Source organism: Panthera tigris, chromosome D4, assembly GCF_018350195.1.
Source record: "Panthera tigris isolate Pti1 chromosome D4, P.tigris_Pti1_mat1.1, whole genome shotgun sequence".
NCBI classification, from domain to species: domain Eukaryota; kingdom Metazoa; phylum Chordata; class Mammalia; order Carnivora; family Felidae; genus Panthera; species Panthera tigris.
In genome coordinates this window covers 10,279,634-10,297,484 of record NC_056672.1, presented here as the reverse complement: position 1 = coordinate 10,297,484, position 17,851 = coordinate 10,279,634, and the positions used below count along the sequence as shown (strand labels likewise).

The following is a 17,851-nucleotide window of genomic DNA, read 5'->3' as shown; positions in this document are numbered from 1 at the left end:
TAATAATAAATTCTTGCAAGGTTTCATCTAAACAAGCATATTTTAAAAAAAAGCAATTTTAAGTGAATCTTGGCCTGTTACAATGCTGATACCTGTCACTACTGTCGGGGTTTTTTTCTCCCTACATTTGTTTTTCCTCCTATGATTCTCCCTCTATTTCTTGTAGTGAATTATGAAACATTTATAGTTTGGGTATATATGGAATAGTTGCACATATCCTTTCCTTAATGTAAAAGAATGCATGAACGCAGAAGCAAGAACCAGTCCCAGCCCCGGCCTGGGGAGCTGCATGTCCTATGGCTCTCTGCCACCTTGTGTCTCCATCTGGATACTGCACTGTCCCCAGTGTGGTCTGAGAAGGGTGGAGTTCTCCCTCCTGTCCATCACCAGACACCCAACCCCAGCCCGAGCCCACTCCATGGGATTTGGCAAGTACCTTCAAGGCTCCAGGGGGAAAGTGCAGGAACTCTGGAACCACACCTCACCTAGGCTCCCGGTTTCCCCCTTTACACGTGACACTGTGAGCAAGTTATTTTACCTTTGTGAGACTTCACTTATGCACCCGTAGAATGCAGGTGGTAATAATGCCTGCCTTCAGACTCGTGGCCACTGAACTTCTAGAATGCCAAATGGGTGCGATGCTGTTGTACAGATTCAATGAAATGGGGTAAGGTGCCTGCAAATCACACAACAACGAATGCTTCCTGAACAGATGAAAGAATGAGTAGAACGGCTGACTGAACGAACTTGGGAAGAAGGTAGGTCCATCTGTCCAACTTAAGCCCCTCTTCTGAGGGACCCAGTGAGATGAAGGGCAGGAAATCCCATTGCAAATTCCCAAAGATACAAAACCAATTGGCCTAGCTGGGTTTGAGCCTGTCCCCTTGTCCAGACATCCGGCCAAGGCTCTGCTTGTGGTTAAGGAAGACCAGGAAGGGGTTGGTCCATGTCAACTGGATTGACATTCCGGAGGGTGCTTACTGCAAGCAAGAGAGTCTGAACCAGGTAGCAGTGGCAACAGGCTATGGGTGGGGAGGACCCTCCTGATACTGAGTTAGGTCTTCAACAGGAAACGCCTAGGCTGGAATTGCCAGACTCTAACCCGTGAGCTTCTAGAAAGCCAGATGGGTGTGGATTGATTTATCTCATCCATCTGCCTCTAAGGAGTCAGCTGATACAAGTATCGTTTTTATTCCCCTTCAAATGGACAAAAATGGAAACCCAGAGAAATTAGGTTTCTCAGTTGATGTTACAAAAATAATGTGTTCTAAGCTAGAACCTGAGCTCTCCACATTCTGGTTGAGGTTTTCTTCCAACACAGCACGACGGCCCCAGGTAAAGAGCAGCCTTTAGAGGAAACGGTCAGATTTTTTGAGAAGACCAACCCCCAGGAAGTTCTGATGAGCTGGACAGGAGGCGTCATCTTCCAGATGTGGCCCCATGGGCAGTTGGTATGTTACTGTATGCCCTTTAATCCTCGATGACCTTCCAATTTGAAATAAGGGTTCAGGGGTCTTTCTGTAAGAACAAAAACAAAAACACACCAAAAAACAAAAAACATCCTTTATATTAACTTCATTAAACAGATTTCAACTTTAGGAAACATAATCGGAACAGAGACTAACTTAAGAAATTATTTTCACCAAGAAATTAATACCTTTTAGGTTGTTTATAAATAATCTTTTTTTCTGTTGCTTTTTAAATTTTAAAATACAGTATTTTAAAAATAGTGCATGATTACAGAAACTATAGGTTTACTGTAAATTGTTATCAGGAAACAATTGTGGCAGAGACACTGTGATTGTCCCCATCATCTCCTGATGTTCACCCCTTTGTGATGTCCCTCCCCTTGAGTGTGGGTGGGACCTGTGACTTGCTTCTACCCATACATGAATGCAAAGGCGATAGAATGTCTCTTCTGTGATCACATTGCATAAGGTTGTAGTGCCTGTCTTACAAGGAGACTCTTTTCCTTGCTGGCTTTGAGGAAGCAGTGGTCATGTTGGCAGGACCCATGTGGCAAGGAGCTGAGGGTGGCCTCTGGCCAGCAGCCTCCAACACACCGAGGCCCTCAGTCTGTCAACCCACAAGAAACAGAATGCTCCTGACAACCATGTGGGCAAGGAAGTATATCCTTTCCCACTCTCATCCCAGATGAGACCACAGCCCCAGTGGTCACCTTGATTACAGCCTTGCAGCAGACACAGCTCAGCTGTGCCTGGACCCCTGATCTATAGAAACTGTGGAGTCATGACTGTGTGTTGTTTTAAGCCACAGAGTTTGTGGTGACTTTGCTCTGTAGCAATAGGTAACGAATACAACTAGATAATAAAAATATGAAAAAATATTTATATCCTCACTACCCAGAGATTACCATTGTTCACGGTTTCGTGGATATTTTCTGGAGTAAAATTAATACATAATCTTTGAAAAATCATAATTTAGGGGCGCCTGGGTGGCTCAGTCCGTTAAGCATCCAATTTTGGTTCAGGTCATGATCTCGCAGTTCATGAGATCAAGCCCCGCGTCGAGCTGTCTGTTGTCAGCATGGAGCCTGCTTCGGATCCTCTGCCCCCGTCTCTCTCTGCCCCTACCCCACCCCCTCAAAAATAAACATTAAAAAAAAAAAAGCTTTCTCTTACCCGTACTCACCCACACTTACTCCCCCAGCTTCTTGTATTAGAGTTATCGTCACAACATAGTATGCCTATTGTTTACCTGTGTGTCACTTTCTCGTCCAATTAGGACAGAGCTGTGGACCAGTCTCAGTAGGAAACAGGTGCCACTGCCAAATTGGGAAAGTCCATGGGGACTTAATAAGGGACAATTCAGCAAGACAAAGGCTGGCAGAGGGGGAACCACAGAGGATGCCACAGACCCAGAGCCAGTAAAGCCAGAAGGAGACAATCAAGTGGAAAAGGGTCTCCTTTACAGGAGGGACATAAACAGCCCGAGCCAAGCATACAGGGACAGGAAAGGACAGTCCAGGGGAATCCATACCCCAGCCTCACCCCCCTCCTGCCCTCTGGTCTCTACCAAGGCTCCCCATGGGCTGAACCGATGCCGGAGGGCAAGGAGTCCAGGGAGGTGGTCCACAGAACCAAGCACACTTCTGGCAGAGAGCAGGGAGGGGAGGTGGAGAGCCGATCTGGCTGGGCAAGGGGAGCTATCCAGCACGGAGTGTGTCCCATTTAATATTTATGTCCCTTGGGCCCAGAACAACCCTCATTTAAGATTTACATCCCTAGTGCCCAGGAAAATCCTTGATAGTAGGGGAGAAATTGTAGGTATATTTCAACCATATTGCCAGGCACTAGAGATAAAAACATAAATGTTAATAATCATTTGGCTGGAAGGAGAGCATGAAAGATGAAGTAGAGAGGATAGAGGAGGGAAGGAAGAAAACTTTGCTAAGGCAGGGGTGTCTGATTAACTGGAGGGTGCAAGCTTGCGGGGCTCCAGACCTTCTCTCTGGGGACTGAATCAGGTGCCCCAAAGCTGAGGGCTTGTTTGGGGAACCCAGGAAGAATATTTACCCATCCTCTTTTCTTTAATGTTTTATTTATTTATTTATTTTGAGAGAGAGAGAGTGCAGGGGAGGGGCAGAGAGAGGGAGACGCAGAATCCGAAGCAGGCTCCAGGCTCTGAGCTGTCAGCACAGAGCCTGACGCGGGGCTCGAACTCACGAACCGCGAGATCATGACCTGAGCTGAAATCAAGAGTCTGTCGCTTAACCGACTGAGCCACCCGGGGAACCCTGCTTGAGACTTTAAATTTTTTTTTTTTTTAACATCTATTCCTTTTTTGAAAGACAGAAAGAGACAGTGCGAGCAGGGGACGGGCAGAGAGAGAGGGAGACACAGAATCCGAAGCAGGCCCCAGGCTCAGAGCTGTCAGCACAGAGCCCGAAGCAGGGCTCGAACCCACAAACTGAGATCATGACCTGAGCCGAAGTGGGAGGCTCAACCGACTGAGCCACCCAGGCACCCCGAGACTTTAAATGACCGTTGGTCCTCTCCACCACCTTTGAGGAGCAAGCAGACTGACAAAGCTGTCCCTCGCCCAAGAAAGTCCTCTACTAGTGCCCTATTCAAATGACATCTAGGAGAGTGATCAAACAGCGAAGCAGAACCGCAGGCCATGGGCAGCACAGACAGGGAGCTGGCTCCAGGGAGCTGAATCAGGGCCCTTCAGGAACGACGCTCTCCCTGCCGAGGTGGAGGAGTGGGGGCTTCTCAGAATGTCTGCGCGCCCTCAGTCTTCCTCCGGACCGGGGACTGCGCTGCACTTCCTATTTTCCTTTCCCGAAGGAGTGGTTAGTGCACGGATCCTGTCGTGACACAGCCATTGCGTACGGGGTGGGGGACACAGCTAGCCCAGCTTTCCTGCTCCCTGGTTTCCAGGTAGATAAGACTGCACCTCATTCACTAAAGTACAGGCTGTCCTGAGACCCCGAATTGTGAACTGGAGACTGAAACTGAAACTGGAGACATCTGGGCTCCAAGGGGCGGGAGAGAGGGATGAGTATATTCTGCGCCCAGCGGGAGGGTGAGCCGGGCACTGGGCCGCCAGGTGGGCAGAGTGTGGGGACGCCTGATGATGTTCGCTCACTAAGCACTCTGATTTTCTCCTGTTCTGGGTACAGAGTAAGGTTGCACTTCTGGCCCCCCAAAGTAGAAACTTCTCTCTACTTCCGTCCTTTGTGATTGGAAGGACTGAATTATACTAGCGCAGTTTTTCGCCTTTTGTTCTCACTGCTGATACGTGTGCACCAAGAAGGTAGTCTGCGAATCAACATATTAGAAAGTACAAGTACAGGTTTGAATTAAACCAAGAAAGAAAGAAAGAAAGAAAGGAAGAAAGAAAGAAGGAAGGAAGGAAGGAAGGAAAGAAGGAGAAAGAAAGAAAGAAAGAAAGAAAGAGAAAGAAAGAAAGAAAGAAAGAAAGAAGAAAGGAGAAAGAAAGGAGAAAGAAGAAAGAAAGAAAGAAAGAAAGAAAGAAAGAAGAAAGGAGAAAGAAAGAAAGAAAGAAAGAACGAAAAAACGTAAACAAATTATGGGTACAGTAAGAGCTTAGATAAGCAGACGGGGGAATATTAAGAGAAGAGGGGCCAATAGTGGCACTAAGTAGGAAGAGGGCGACTTGGGCCCCCATGACTGGCAACTTGATGAGAGCTGGTGGACTGAGGTGCTTTGGTTCATTTATCGGCTCAATACTGGGGTTTCCAGCCCATCGCTGACTCCCAGCAACCCACGTGGAGATTACAGAGGAATCACATCGCCAGCGAAGTGTGTTCTTGGGCATGACATTAAGGCTACACTTTGTATCTTCCATAATGTAGGGTTGGTGCCACTGGCTTGCTAACTCCAATCTAGCACGGAATCCCACACCTGGCAGCTTTTCCGGGAGGAAAAGTTCCATTGGAAGGATCCATTGGCCAGCACTCAGATATAATAGGTTATATGCATCCAGACCAGCGACAGAAACATATTGAGAGGGTTTTATGGGGATTTGCAATTTCGTTTTATTTACGTAATTAAAAATTATTTTAATGTTTATTTATTTTTGAGAAAGAGAGCGCACGAGCCAGGGGAGGGGCAGATAGAGAGGGAGACAGAGGGTCCGAAGCAGGCTCTGTGCTATCAGCATAAAGCCTGATGTGGGGCCCGAACCCACGAACTGTGAGATCGTGACCTGAGCCAAAGTTGGACACTCAACTGACTGAACCACCCACGTGCTCCAATTTATGTAATTTTTAAAAAATTGCCCAACCCTGGGACTTGGAATTTTAAAGCTCTTCTGCTGGGGTGGGAGAGGTGGTGGGGAGGAGGGTGTTACCGTGACTTAAGACAGTGGTGATGGGTCCACGGCCACCACGGATCCCAAAGGAATTAGGCAAGGTGAATGAGTCAGCCAGACCACCACCACGCAGAAGGGCAGCAATGCTGTTCAAGGCCATCCTAGCTCCTCCTACGGGCAGGCGCCTTGGTTTCTGCCACAGAATTCAAAGAGAAAAGGCCTTTGTAATCAGGAAGCCTAAGTCTTTGGAAGAGCCCAGAAGGAGGTAGGTGACCTCCTGGATAGGTGCGCTTCCTCCCGTGACACTTAGCAGCCCTGGCCGGAAGCTTGATGTCATCATCGAAGGAGACGTGCTTGGCTTTTCACCCCTGAAAAAAGACTGAGACTCTCCAATCGTCTACACCATGGTCAAGTCTGCCTCCTTCTCCATCTCTGGATTTCTCTGTCCCTGGAGCACCTGTCTCTCACTCGGCCACCCCAGCTTGCTTTCGGAAGTGGATCTTATTCCAAATGTGATGTCATCATTCCGTGGCGCCCAGCGGCCGTGTGGCGAGCAAATACAGGAAGACACACACACTGCCAGGAGGGGCTTGCAACAACAGAAATGTATTCTCTAGCTGTTCTGGAGGCTAGATGTCCAAAATCAAGGTGAAGTCGGGGTCACGTTCTCTCTCAAGGCTCTAGGGGAGGATCCTTGTCTCTTGTCGCTTCCGGTGGGTGCCGGCAGTCTCTGACTCGCAGACGAGTTACTCCAGACCTTCCTCTCTGGGGGTCCGCGTCCACATTTCCGTCTTCTGACAGGGACACCGGCCATTGTGACCTCACTTTAACTTGTCTGATTATTTCTGCAAAGACCCTATTTCTGAATGAGGTCACGTGGTGGGGTTCTAGGCGCACATGGCTTTTAGGGGACAGTAGTCAACCTGGGGACACCGCAGTGACTAATCACAGGAATGCAAGTCTGTCTGGGCATCAGGGGCGTGTCCCAGAGTGGCTGCTCCGTTCTCCCTCCCGTGCAACACCTTTACCTTGGCCTCTGGTCTGCCCCAAGGTGGCCATCACAGTTGAACACTTACTCTGGGCCAGGCTTTATATAGTTTTCTGTGCAGTAGCTCATTATTGCCACAAAAAGCCCAATAGGCTGACTCTCATCTTCCTCGTTAGGCAAAGGACACTAAAGGTGCTGAGAAGGTGAGTGCATCGTAGACAGACCCCCACAGAGGCACCAGACCACCTCTGTGCAGAGCATTTAGGTGTGGACAAGGTTTGCTTTCAGCTGTTTATTTTGCTTTTTGTATTTCTAAGAAAGGTAAAACTTTAATTCCATTGAGAAAGACTACATCAATGTCCAAGTTTTTTAAATCATAGATTTGAAAAGTGAATTAACCGAGATAACGCGAACAACCATCTAGGAATGAGAACACAGAAGGCTGCCTATGAAAAAGACAGCACAAATGTCTTCCAATCGGCCATGTCCAGCTAACTTAAACCAAGTCCCGGGGTTGGACACCTGAGTGCTATGAGCTAGGTTTTCCGCAAAAGCGATGAGCATCGTGTCAGAAAGGTGCCACATGTGTGGTCTCCGTGACTGTGACAGCAGCCGATCTCCACCTTCAGCAGCAGCCCGGAGGAAGGGACAACCATTCTGGCCCTAATCAACTCCTCTCTAACTGAGTGACTAAGATGGCCCTTCCATGGGGCGCCTCCCTCTCCTCTGTCCCCGCGAGTCCATCAGGCTATCTCTGGAGAGACGGAGCACCCCCACACGTTTTAGAGAAACCACGTTCCCTGACACTGCCTCTCTCACCGGCCACAGCTGTGATGCGGGCACTGTGGTCCTGGGGCTGCCCAACCGTGCCTCGTCACTTATTCCAAATAGTCATTGGAGCCTGCTGGGCAGCAGATAGGGAAGGCAGGGAGATGCCACGGTGACAAGGTGGGCAAGTCACTTTCCTCTTGGAGCTTATGTTCTGGTGGGGAGAAGGGCATTGAACAAATCAATGAGCTCGTTGCAGAGAGTGAGATGGACTGAGGAGACAATGACACTGGTGGTGGGGAGTGACCTCCGGGGTGAGCAACACGAGTTTGGGGCCCTGGCGAAGGGCTTCCGTAAGGAGATGATGTTTGAACTGAGAGCTGAATGGCGAGAGGGGAAGCGTTTGTCAGCCAGAGCGGGACTGAAGGGACATCCTCCCGGCCATCTGGATCTTGGGGGCTCGCGGATCCCACCAAGGACACAGACGTCCCCGTTGCGGCTCAGCGCCCTGCTAGACTTTACAGTCGGTACGGCCACAGCAATGTCACCTAATAGGACAGGTGTAAATTAAGTATAAAGGTGTGTGTATGAAGCTCTCGCTCTGACTGCAAATGGAATGTGTCCAAACAGATGTGCTTTTAGGGGCGCCTGGGTGGCTCAGTCGGTTGAGCATCCAACTTCTGTGCTGCCAGCACAGAGTCTGGAGCCTGTTTTGATTTTGTGTCTCTGTCTCTCTCTGCCCCTCCTCTGCTCATTCTCTCTCTCCCTTTCTCAAAAGTAAATAAACATTAAAAAAAATTTTTTTTTTAGAGTCAAATGCTTAACAGACTGAGCCACCCAGGCCCTCCACCCCCCTCCCCCCCAAATTACCCTTTTAAGGTCTGATTCCTCCTTTCTCCTGCCGGCTGCCTTGTTACTTTGTGTAATTTCCTGTGTGTATAAAAGCCTGTACGGCCTTGCTGGAGGTTCTGTGCATCAGCTAATATCCTTTGGTAAACCCCTTTCTGCTGGAACCAGCTCGAGTGGCTCCTATTGTCTGATCCGTTGAAGGCTATTGGTCCTCCGTACAGATGCTCGAAGCCTTCTTGTATTTCTCTACTGAATCCTCCCGTCTCCTCGCTGGGGGTCTGCAGGGCAGGGCTCCGTCCCTGGCTCTGTTGCTTGTACAAGTCCTGTGACTCATGCTGATGCAAACCCCATCCCACCAAATGTTCTTTGTTCGACAATCATAGCTCAATAACTCCCTCTCGTTCTGGAACAGTTCTAATCCCCCCACTTTCTCCAAAAATTGAAGAAAAAAATAAACTTATAAGAAAGTCTTTTTATCTACCAGAGGGGAGAAAAGTCCAAGGCCAGGTGCCTTCTTCATGCTCAGTGTTTTTTTAATGTTTTTTTATGTTTATTCATTTTTGATACAGAGAGACAGAGTGCAAGCAGGGGAGGGGCAGAGAGAGAGAGAAAGACACAGAATCTGAAGCAGGCTCCTGGCTCTGAGCCGTCAGCACAGAGCCTGACACAGGACTTGAACTCACAAACTGTCAGACCATGACCTGAACTGAAGTCGGACACTCAGCTGACTGAGCCGGCCAGGAGTCCGTAATACTCAGTTTTTAAAGACCTGATCCTTTTTCTTGTTTTCTTCCTTTTTTTTTTGTTTTTGGTAAAGTATCTTAATGTAAAATTTAAAATAAAAACCACCTAGGGGCATCTCGGTGGCTCAGTTGGTTGAGCATCCAACCTAAGCTCAGGGTCGTAATCTTGCAGTTCATGAGTTCGAGCTCCACATGGGGTCAGAGCCTGCTTTGGATCCTCTGTCCCCCTCTCCCTACCCCTCCCCGACATATGCTGTCTCAAAAAAAAAATAAACATTTTTAATAAATAAGTAAAATAAAAACAACCTAAAAGATCCCTCTTTGAAGAGTATGAGAGTGGGTAAGATTGATTCAATGGCATCTTGCTTAGACACATCTGTTTAAAAATTGGTTAAAAGGTATTATTTAACCAATGAACCGTAAGGGCTCAAAAAAAAAAAAAATCCAAACACAATAACACTCCCTCAGGTAAATGCCCCGTCAGACAGTTTTTTAAATGTGTATCATTTATTTGATAAAGCATAGCAGCTTATCCAGAGAGGAGTTATGGTCTATTGCATAAATAGGCATTTGGACAGCTTTAAAAATGCATACTCTTTACACCGAAATGCCGAGTGAAAATCCCAACAGAAAGTGGTCATTATGCGCAAAGAGCAGCCACTTTTCAAACCCAAGAGGTGATCCAGCCAAATGATGCCTTTCAAAATTTTCTTCTCCGAGAGCTGCATAAACATCTACTTATTTACTTATTTAAATGACCACTAGTCGCTTCTGGGTCTGGGTCAAGAGGCTCCCCAGTACGAGTGAACTGACCTTCCCTGAGCACGGGCTTATCGGGGTTCTCACCCTTGTGTGCTCACCAGAATCACCAGGAAGCCTATCCGGACCCCACCCCGAAAAGCCCAGGATACGGTTCTGAAACCTCCCCAGGGGATTCCGATGTGCAGTCAGGGTTGAGAACCTCCAGGCTTAAGATAAGAATCCAAAGCCCAGAGAGGCCAAGTGACTTGCCCAAGGTCACACAGCAAGCCTGGGGGAGACGTAGGTATCTGGATCCTAGGCTTCACTCTTGCTACTCCTGTATACTCTCTCTTTTCCTTGTAGAGTTGCCTTTTTGGTTTACTTTTAATACAGTTTCGTGCTTTCTTTCATTACATCTACACTGGAACTATATAAATGGTGTGTAAAGTAGTAATATAATTACACCAAGCAAACATTTAGAAAACACAATGAGGAAAAACATACTTCCATTTCCCAAATACCAGTTCAATGAGTCCTTTTGTATTAATTGTACCAGATAGCCTTAGATCTCGTTTTCTTCTTTATGTATTTCCCTTCCTTGTAAATGTGAGTTTATATGTTTGTGTATTTTAAATTTTCATACCCCAGATATTCTACCTTACTGCAAATTCTCTATTGGTTTTAAATTAATTATTTTCTTTAAGTTTATCGAGAGAGAGAGAGAGAGAGAGAGAGAGAGAGAATCCTAAGCAGGCTCCGTGCTGTCAGCGCAGAGCCTGATGTGGGGCTGGGACTCACAAACTGTGAGATCATGACCTGAGCCGAAATCAAGAGTCGGACATTTTATCTACTGAGCCACCCAGATGCTCTGGTTTTAAATTAATTTTAAAAATAATAGATGTTCACTGAAAATTTCAAGGAATATAAACATGTGTAAGATAGAAAATAGAAGGCCCTAAACCCTTCCCATCCCAGTTGCTAGAAGAAATCTATTTTTTCTGTATATATGCTGAAATGGGAATGAATAATGGGTACAATTCTGCAATTTGTTCTTTTTTTTTTTTTTTCCTTTTTTCCCCCTAACTAAATGCTTTGGGCATCTTTCCACGTCCTTACATACTGATTACTTCATTCACACTATGCCATGAAGTGGGTATGCCATAATTTATTTAACCCATCTTCTATGGAAACATTTAGAAGCCTTTTCTATCAAAAACATCAAGCACGTAAACAAACACCTAACCATGTGAATGTCAGGGCCTCCCAGCTGTGGCTGCGGCCCACCCAGGGTGCCCCCTCCAAGCTGCCCGGCTGGCTCGGCTGGGACGCAGGTCTCCCAGGGCACGCTGTGTACTCTGCAGACAGAGGGCTGGAAAGACTCCTGTGGTTGACTCCCCGACCCGTGCTTAGAAAAGCAGCCCACAAGGAGGGACACTGATAATTTGCCTCGTTTCCAAGGCAACTCAAACAACAGGGAGGGCAGGGCCCAGGATGCATCTGATCTGCATGTGCTTTCAGAAATCCCCAAAGCTGCCAGAATTCAAGGACTGTGGGTCTCCTGTGCAGACTAACTGTTGTTTTCTGGGTCCCTCCTCCTGCTGCCAGCTCAGAGATGGGGTGGGGGGGGCAGGATATAAATAGAACCATTCAGCCATAGCAACACAGGTGTTTTTGTCTTTCACTTTTGTTTTTAAACATCAAGGAAGGAAGGGAAATAGAAACTCATTGTCAAAGAGTGTATTGTGCAGAAAGCAATTTAGCAATGTTTCAAGAGACTTAAAAAGGGAAACTCTGACCTGGAGATTCTACTAAAGAAATGATCACACCTGTGCAGAAATATTAGGAGCTGGGGCCCTGGAGGTCCTACTTGCACCAGGGTTTTCCTGGCCTGTGACTCTGGACAAGATACCTCTCCGTGTCTGTTTCCTCATCTCTAAAACACAAATAATACTTGGACTTCCTCACTAAGCTCTTGTGAAGATGAGGTGAATTAACCCACGTAAGCTGTGTAGACAAGGACCAAGAGAGCTTTGTAAATGTTGGCCGTTGTCGTATTTAACAGCAGAGATGGATAGAGGAACCGTGAAATAAACAATGGAATATTACGTAGCCATGAAAAAAATCACCGTGAGAAAATGCTCACAACATAGTGTTAATTGAGAAAGAATCAAGAACAAATGTACATAATGTATGATATTAATGACACAAAAATGACAGCAAAGTATTAGATATGTCCAGATTATAAGATTATGAGCAATTTTATATTTAAAATAAAATTTTTAATGTTTATTTCTGAGAGAGACAGAGCACAAATGGGAGAGGGGAAGACAGAGAGGGAGACACAGAATCCCAAGCAGGCTCTAGGCTCTGAGCTGTCAGCACAGAGCCCGACGTAGGGCTTGAACTCATGAAAGGTGAGATCATGACCGGAGCTGAAGTCGTATGCTTAACTGACTGAGCCCCCCAGGCACCCGAGCATTTTTATATTTTTACATATTTTATGAGGTTTTCTATAATAAGAATCGATGACTTTTATGATCAGGAATCAATAGTTTTTTTTTAATACAAAAGGATCTTGAAATATGTATACGTATCAAACAATGCCAATCCTTTTCTCCCAACATTAGTGCCAATGCTACTCCAAAGTGGGGGTTCAAGGGTTGTTTGTTCTCTTGGTGTCCCCACTGTGTGTGGCCCTTCCCGAACCACTGTCTTGTCACTTGCTTCCTTTCTCCCTTACTTGGCTTCCTTTCAAGATAGGAGTCTATGAAGTCATTTACTCAGGCTCAACTGTCAAAGACTGTTAATGCTTAACATGTGATGCTACCCGCGACAATATGTTTCACCAGGGAACAAAGGCAAAGGATGACATCCCTAACAGTAGAATTTTAGACACCTCTAGACAGTGGAGAATACTGTTAAATAAGCAGGAAGGAAAATGGTTTCCTAATGCCTCTGAAATCACATCCTGGTGATTCATTAGGCTGACTCAGCTCAAAACCACCAAAGGTTCAAAGTACAAAATCCTCATCTCCTGAGAGGTGCAGACCTTGACCTAGTTACTAGGAATGAATACACCAGGTTGGAGGTGGGGTGGAAGAGGGCTATAGAAAGGGCAAGTTCATCCAGGAGAGAGTTTTACTCTTTTGAATATATCAGTCTTTAACGAGCCTGTAGAGTGTCGAGAAGGAGATTCTGGGAAATGATGCAAAGTCCTTAGTGAGGGTAAGAAAAACACCAGTGGCCTCCAAGAACTGGCCTCCAAGAACCTGACTTTCTGCCCACTGGAGGTAGAAGGAAGGAAAAATGAATGCCCTTCCCAAGTTCAAAGGGCACTGGGAAAAGGAAGCCACTGGAAATTGACATTGTCTGAACCCAGGTTTGTAACAAAGAAATTGCTTCATAATTTTAAAATTATTCATTCCCACCTATGCTGTGGCTTCATCCCAGGAAGTAGCAAGTCAACTGTATCCAAGGAGGGATTAAACATAATAAATAAAAGAATAGCAATTAATTGTGCATCCTGATTTAAGAGTCTGCACTGCCTGGGTCATGCTCGGATGGCTTATCAAATTTAGGTCTATTATGATTGTCTTGTATTTCAATTGATGTCTGTGCTCACGTCTGAAGGCACTTGTGCCATGAGGCTTTTCAGATATAAAAGAGTTTAAACGTATAGATTGTTCCAGGATTCTATCATTCTTACAGCATGAGGCAAAAGTGTTCAAAATGGCAGTTTAATGAGTCATGCAAAGCGGCTGAGGATTCAAAGTCGCCGACTCGATTATTTTTCCCTCTCCAAAGGCCATGCGGGGCAGATTAATATGGTTGTTTTCTAAATGCCATGGTTCTGACTTGCCTTTTTGTAATTCTTGGTAATTTCCTCGCTTTCTGAAAGGCAGAAAAGCATTCCAGGGGGCAAAACCTGAAGTGGTCTGATAAGCAGAATCATTATGGGAGCCAAACAGGAAAACAAACAAACAAAAAATAAAGGTGAGGAAATGGGCCCGGGGACTTGGGGAGCGCTCTCGCTCTCGGCTCTCCGAGAATCCAGCCCTTCCTGAGCTAGAACATGGCAGTGGACTCTGGAAGGGCCCTCGCTCAAATGGGCTAAAAATCCCCTCCTCCGTGGCCGTGGCAGTGTCCTTGGCCAGAGACCTGGGAGGGTGCCCTCAGCAGCCCCAGCGGGCAAAGGTTTCCCTGCTTCATCGGCAAATCTAATTTTAACAGTGCACTAATTCTTTCATTTGCTGCCCTCCAGAGTTTCACCTCCAGGCCATAATTTCACCTGCCAGCTCAGGTAAATAGTCTTTAACGGGACAAAGGCTTCGAAAGGGTATACCGTACCTGCCTTTGTGCTGAGACTGTGTATTTTCATGTTGAGCCCTCCTCAGAGAGATTTTGTCATATAAGCCAAGCGTCACGCTCCCCTAGGGTCACCTCCTGGCGGTACTTTTGGGAAGAGAAGGGTGGTTACATCTGCTCCTACATCCTATGCTTTCCTCCGTCCAGTTGTGATTGGACCTAAAAGGAGATAAACATCCCCCTCCCCTTGCCGTCCACCTGTCCTCTCCCTCGATTTTGCAGTGACATGCTGGGGACATGCTAACGGAAATGACAACTTAGGAGAGAAGGATTTTAAATTGAACAGGAATATGGCTTTTCCCATGATACAAGGGAATGGCTCTCAAGAAAGAAAAGGAACAAAACGTAACATCATCATCCTGTGCCGTACTACGTAGAAATCAGGATGCTTAAATTCATCCCTGGTTTTCTGCAACAGCTTTATATGGGGCAGTACAGCTGATCTGTAACACCCCCACGGTTGGGCAGACCAGGCAATCGGAGGTCTCTAGAAACCCCGCAGGCTGATATTACATTGGATTTTAGGAAACCTTCATAACTGGTAGTTTGGCAATCAGTGGCACTCAGGTCCACAGCCACAAATTGCTGTCATATTAATAGTTGGTATCTGTGGGCTCAGGGAGGTTCTCCTGCCTTTTCCGAAGACGTGATCACATTATTTGTGGCCTCCCAAATTCATTGGATACCCGGCAGTCTTGTGTATTGTATTCGTTTGCTGGGCTGCAAAGTACCTCTAAGTAGGGGGCCTAGGCTACAGAAACATACTGGCTCACGGTGCTGGAGGCTGGGGGGGGGGGGTTCCTCCTGAGGCTGGGAGGGGGGGATCTTGGCCCAAGCTTCTTACTTAGCTTCTGGCGGTTTGCAGGCGATCTTACCTGTTCCTTGGCTTGTAGACGCATCATCGCATCATCGTGATCTCCATCTTCATTTCCACACGGCCTAATCCCTGCGTGCATGTCTGTATGCAAATTTCCCCGTCTGATAAGGACACCAGTCGTACTGGATTAGGGGCCCAGCCTGCTCCGGCTCGATTTCATTTCAAGTTGACTAATTACACCTGCATTGACCCCACTTTCAAAGCAGGCCACGTTCCGAGGCCCTGGGGGTTAGGAATTCAACACATGAGCTCTTGGGGGACACAATTCAACTCCCAATAGATAACTTTGCCTTATTTCTAGAACAAATGGTTGAGTGGGTCATTGAAATCTGCCAGCATGAACCTGCTTTTGTTCAACACAAAGCTGATTTATAAATAAAAAAAATAATGTTGGATTTCTTAAAAAAAAAAAAAACCAGTGCAAACACAAAACTTGTAAATATTAGCTAGTTAAATGACCTTGGGTGAGTCCTATAATCTCTCTGGATTCTGTTTCCTTATCTATAAAAATGAGAAGTTTGAGATCAGCTTTAATGTTTTTCCAGTATTAGAAATCTAAGGGCAAACAGCACACAGGAGAATTTATAATTTGTTTTGAAAATAGAACGCAGAGGGGCGCCTGGGTGGCTCAGTCCATTAAGCGTCTGACTTTGGCTCAGGTCACGATCTCACGGTTTGTGAGCTTGAGCCCCGCGTCGGGCTCTGCGCTGACAGCTCAGAGCCTGGAGCCTGCTTCGGATTCTGTGTCTCCGGCTCTCTCTACCCCTTCCCCACTTGCACACACACACACACACACTCTCTCTCTCTCTCTCAATAATAAATAAACATTTTTAAAAAAGCAAATGGAATGCAGACATAATTTTACAGTGGGTTTATGGTCAGATAATAAAAGAATGTCCAAGCATTTTAAAGAAGGTGCCTTGTAGCTGCTAAGTAAGACAAGCAGACTGGCTGTTGCCAGTGTTACGCACACACAGTTATTGGGTGAATGGCCCCAAGTATCCAAAGGATTCTGGCTCCATTATGGACACATGTGATCCTCTAGAGTCTTTGACATAGCTACCCTGTCAGCAACACAGCCCCCGGCCATGACCATGATCAGAAACAGCCACTGAGGCACCCGGGTGTCTCAGTCTAAGTATCCGACTCTTGATTTCGATTCGGGTCATGATCTCACAGTTTGTGGGTTCAAGCCCCGCATCAGGCTCCGTGCTGACAGCGCAGTGGCTGCTTGGGATTCTCTCTCTCTCTCTCTCTCTCTCTCCCTCCCTCTCTGTCTGCCCCTCCTCCTCCCCTGGCTGTCTCTCTTTCTCTCTCAAAAATAAGTAAATAAACTTAAAAAACAAAAGAAATAGCAACTAAAACAAAGCTAACAATAAACGCACAGGTCACTTGTGAAGACGGGGTCTGCTCTCTCAGGGGGTGTAAGCACGTGCATTAGTCTATTGCTAAAAACCACGTTCTCTCTTACAGGTCACAGAGTGAGCTCCTCGATAAAATTGTTCTCTAAAACAACCATGTTCACAGAACCATGAAAATACCAGCATCTGGAGCAGCCTTATTTTAATCACCTAACAGAACTCGGGTGAACTGGCAAAACCACTCTGTTCTCTTCCCTACTATTTGTAAGCAAGGCTCTGCTAGATTCCTTGGCTTTCAATGCCGAGCACAGGAGTGCAGACTTAAGCTCGCTAGCTTCAGAATGTTATTCTTCCTGCCTCTGTGACAATAGCGTTCCTGGTCTTAGCCTCTTTTAAGTAGATATAATGTCAGACACGGGGGGTTGCGGGGGGGATGGAAAAAACTTGATCACTATGAATTTCTTGCTTTGCTCCTTCATTACTGTGCTTGGTCTTTTTTTTTTTTTTTTAATTTTTTTAAATGTTTTTATTTTTTATTTTTGAGACAGAGAGAGACAGAGCATGAACGGGGGAGGGTCAGAGAGAGGGAGACACAGAATCTGAAACAGGCTCCAGGCTCTGAGCGGTCAGCATGGAGCCCGACGCGGGGCTCAAACTCATGGATCGCGAGATCGTGACCCGAGCTGAAGTCGGCCGCCCAACCGACTGAGCCACCCAGGCGCCCCAACTGTGCTTGGTCTTAATGACAGAGTTGTCTAACTCTGCTTCTCTTCTACGTCATTAAAATGTAAACAAGTCAAATGTTCCAACTACAAATGAATTTTTTTTTAATGTTTATTTATTTTGAGAGAAAGGGAGAGAGAGAATACAGGCGCATGCATGAGCTGAGGAGGGGCAGAGAGCGGGTTGAGAGAGAAGCTCAAGCAGTCTCCACACTCAGCACAGAGCCCAACTCAGGTCTCGATGTCATACCGTGAGATCACGGCCCGAGCCGAAATCAAGAAGCAGCCATTCAACCGACTGAGCCCCCGGAGCACCCCCAGATGAACTTTCTTAAGAGAAGCAAGAGGGTCTATTGCAACTAACTTGACTCAATAACAACTGGAAACAATAACAATCAAGCAACTTGTTTAAAAGGACATAATTTTGCAATATGCTTCTATTGCCACACAGGGATATTTGTTAAGAGGATAAACCTTTCATAGGGAAAAAGGTTAATTATTAAAGATCTACTTGGTGGAATTTTATGCATCGATTTTAAACGATGGTCTATGTAATGACATAAGGGAAATTATATTAGTAATGTCCCAGGGAAAAATCAGGGTGATAAATGTGTTTTTACAACTGTATATACAATGAT

General features: G+C 46.3%; 1 long non-coding RNA gene across 1 annotated transcript; it reads left to right on the top strand.

Annotated features, from left to right (window-relative positions):
- The first annotated feature begins 655 nt into the window (after positions 1–655).
- LOC122233131 lies at positions 656–16,812 on the top strand. The gene is made up of 3 exons (XR_006210604.1): positions 656–758; positions 1,322–1,451; positions 16,604–16,812. It is a non-coding gene; the product is annotated as an uncharacterized LOC122233131 (long non-coding RNA).
- Positions 16,813–17,851: the final 1,039 nt, after the last annotated feature.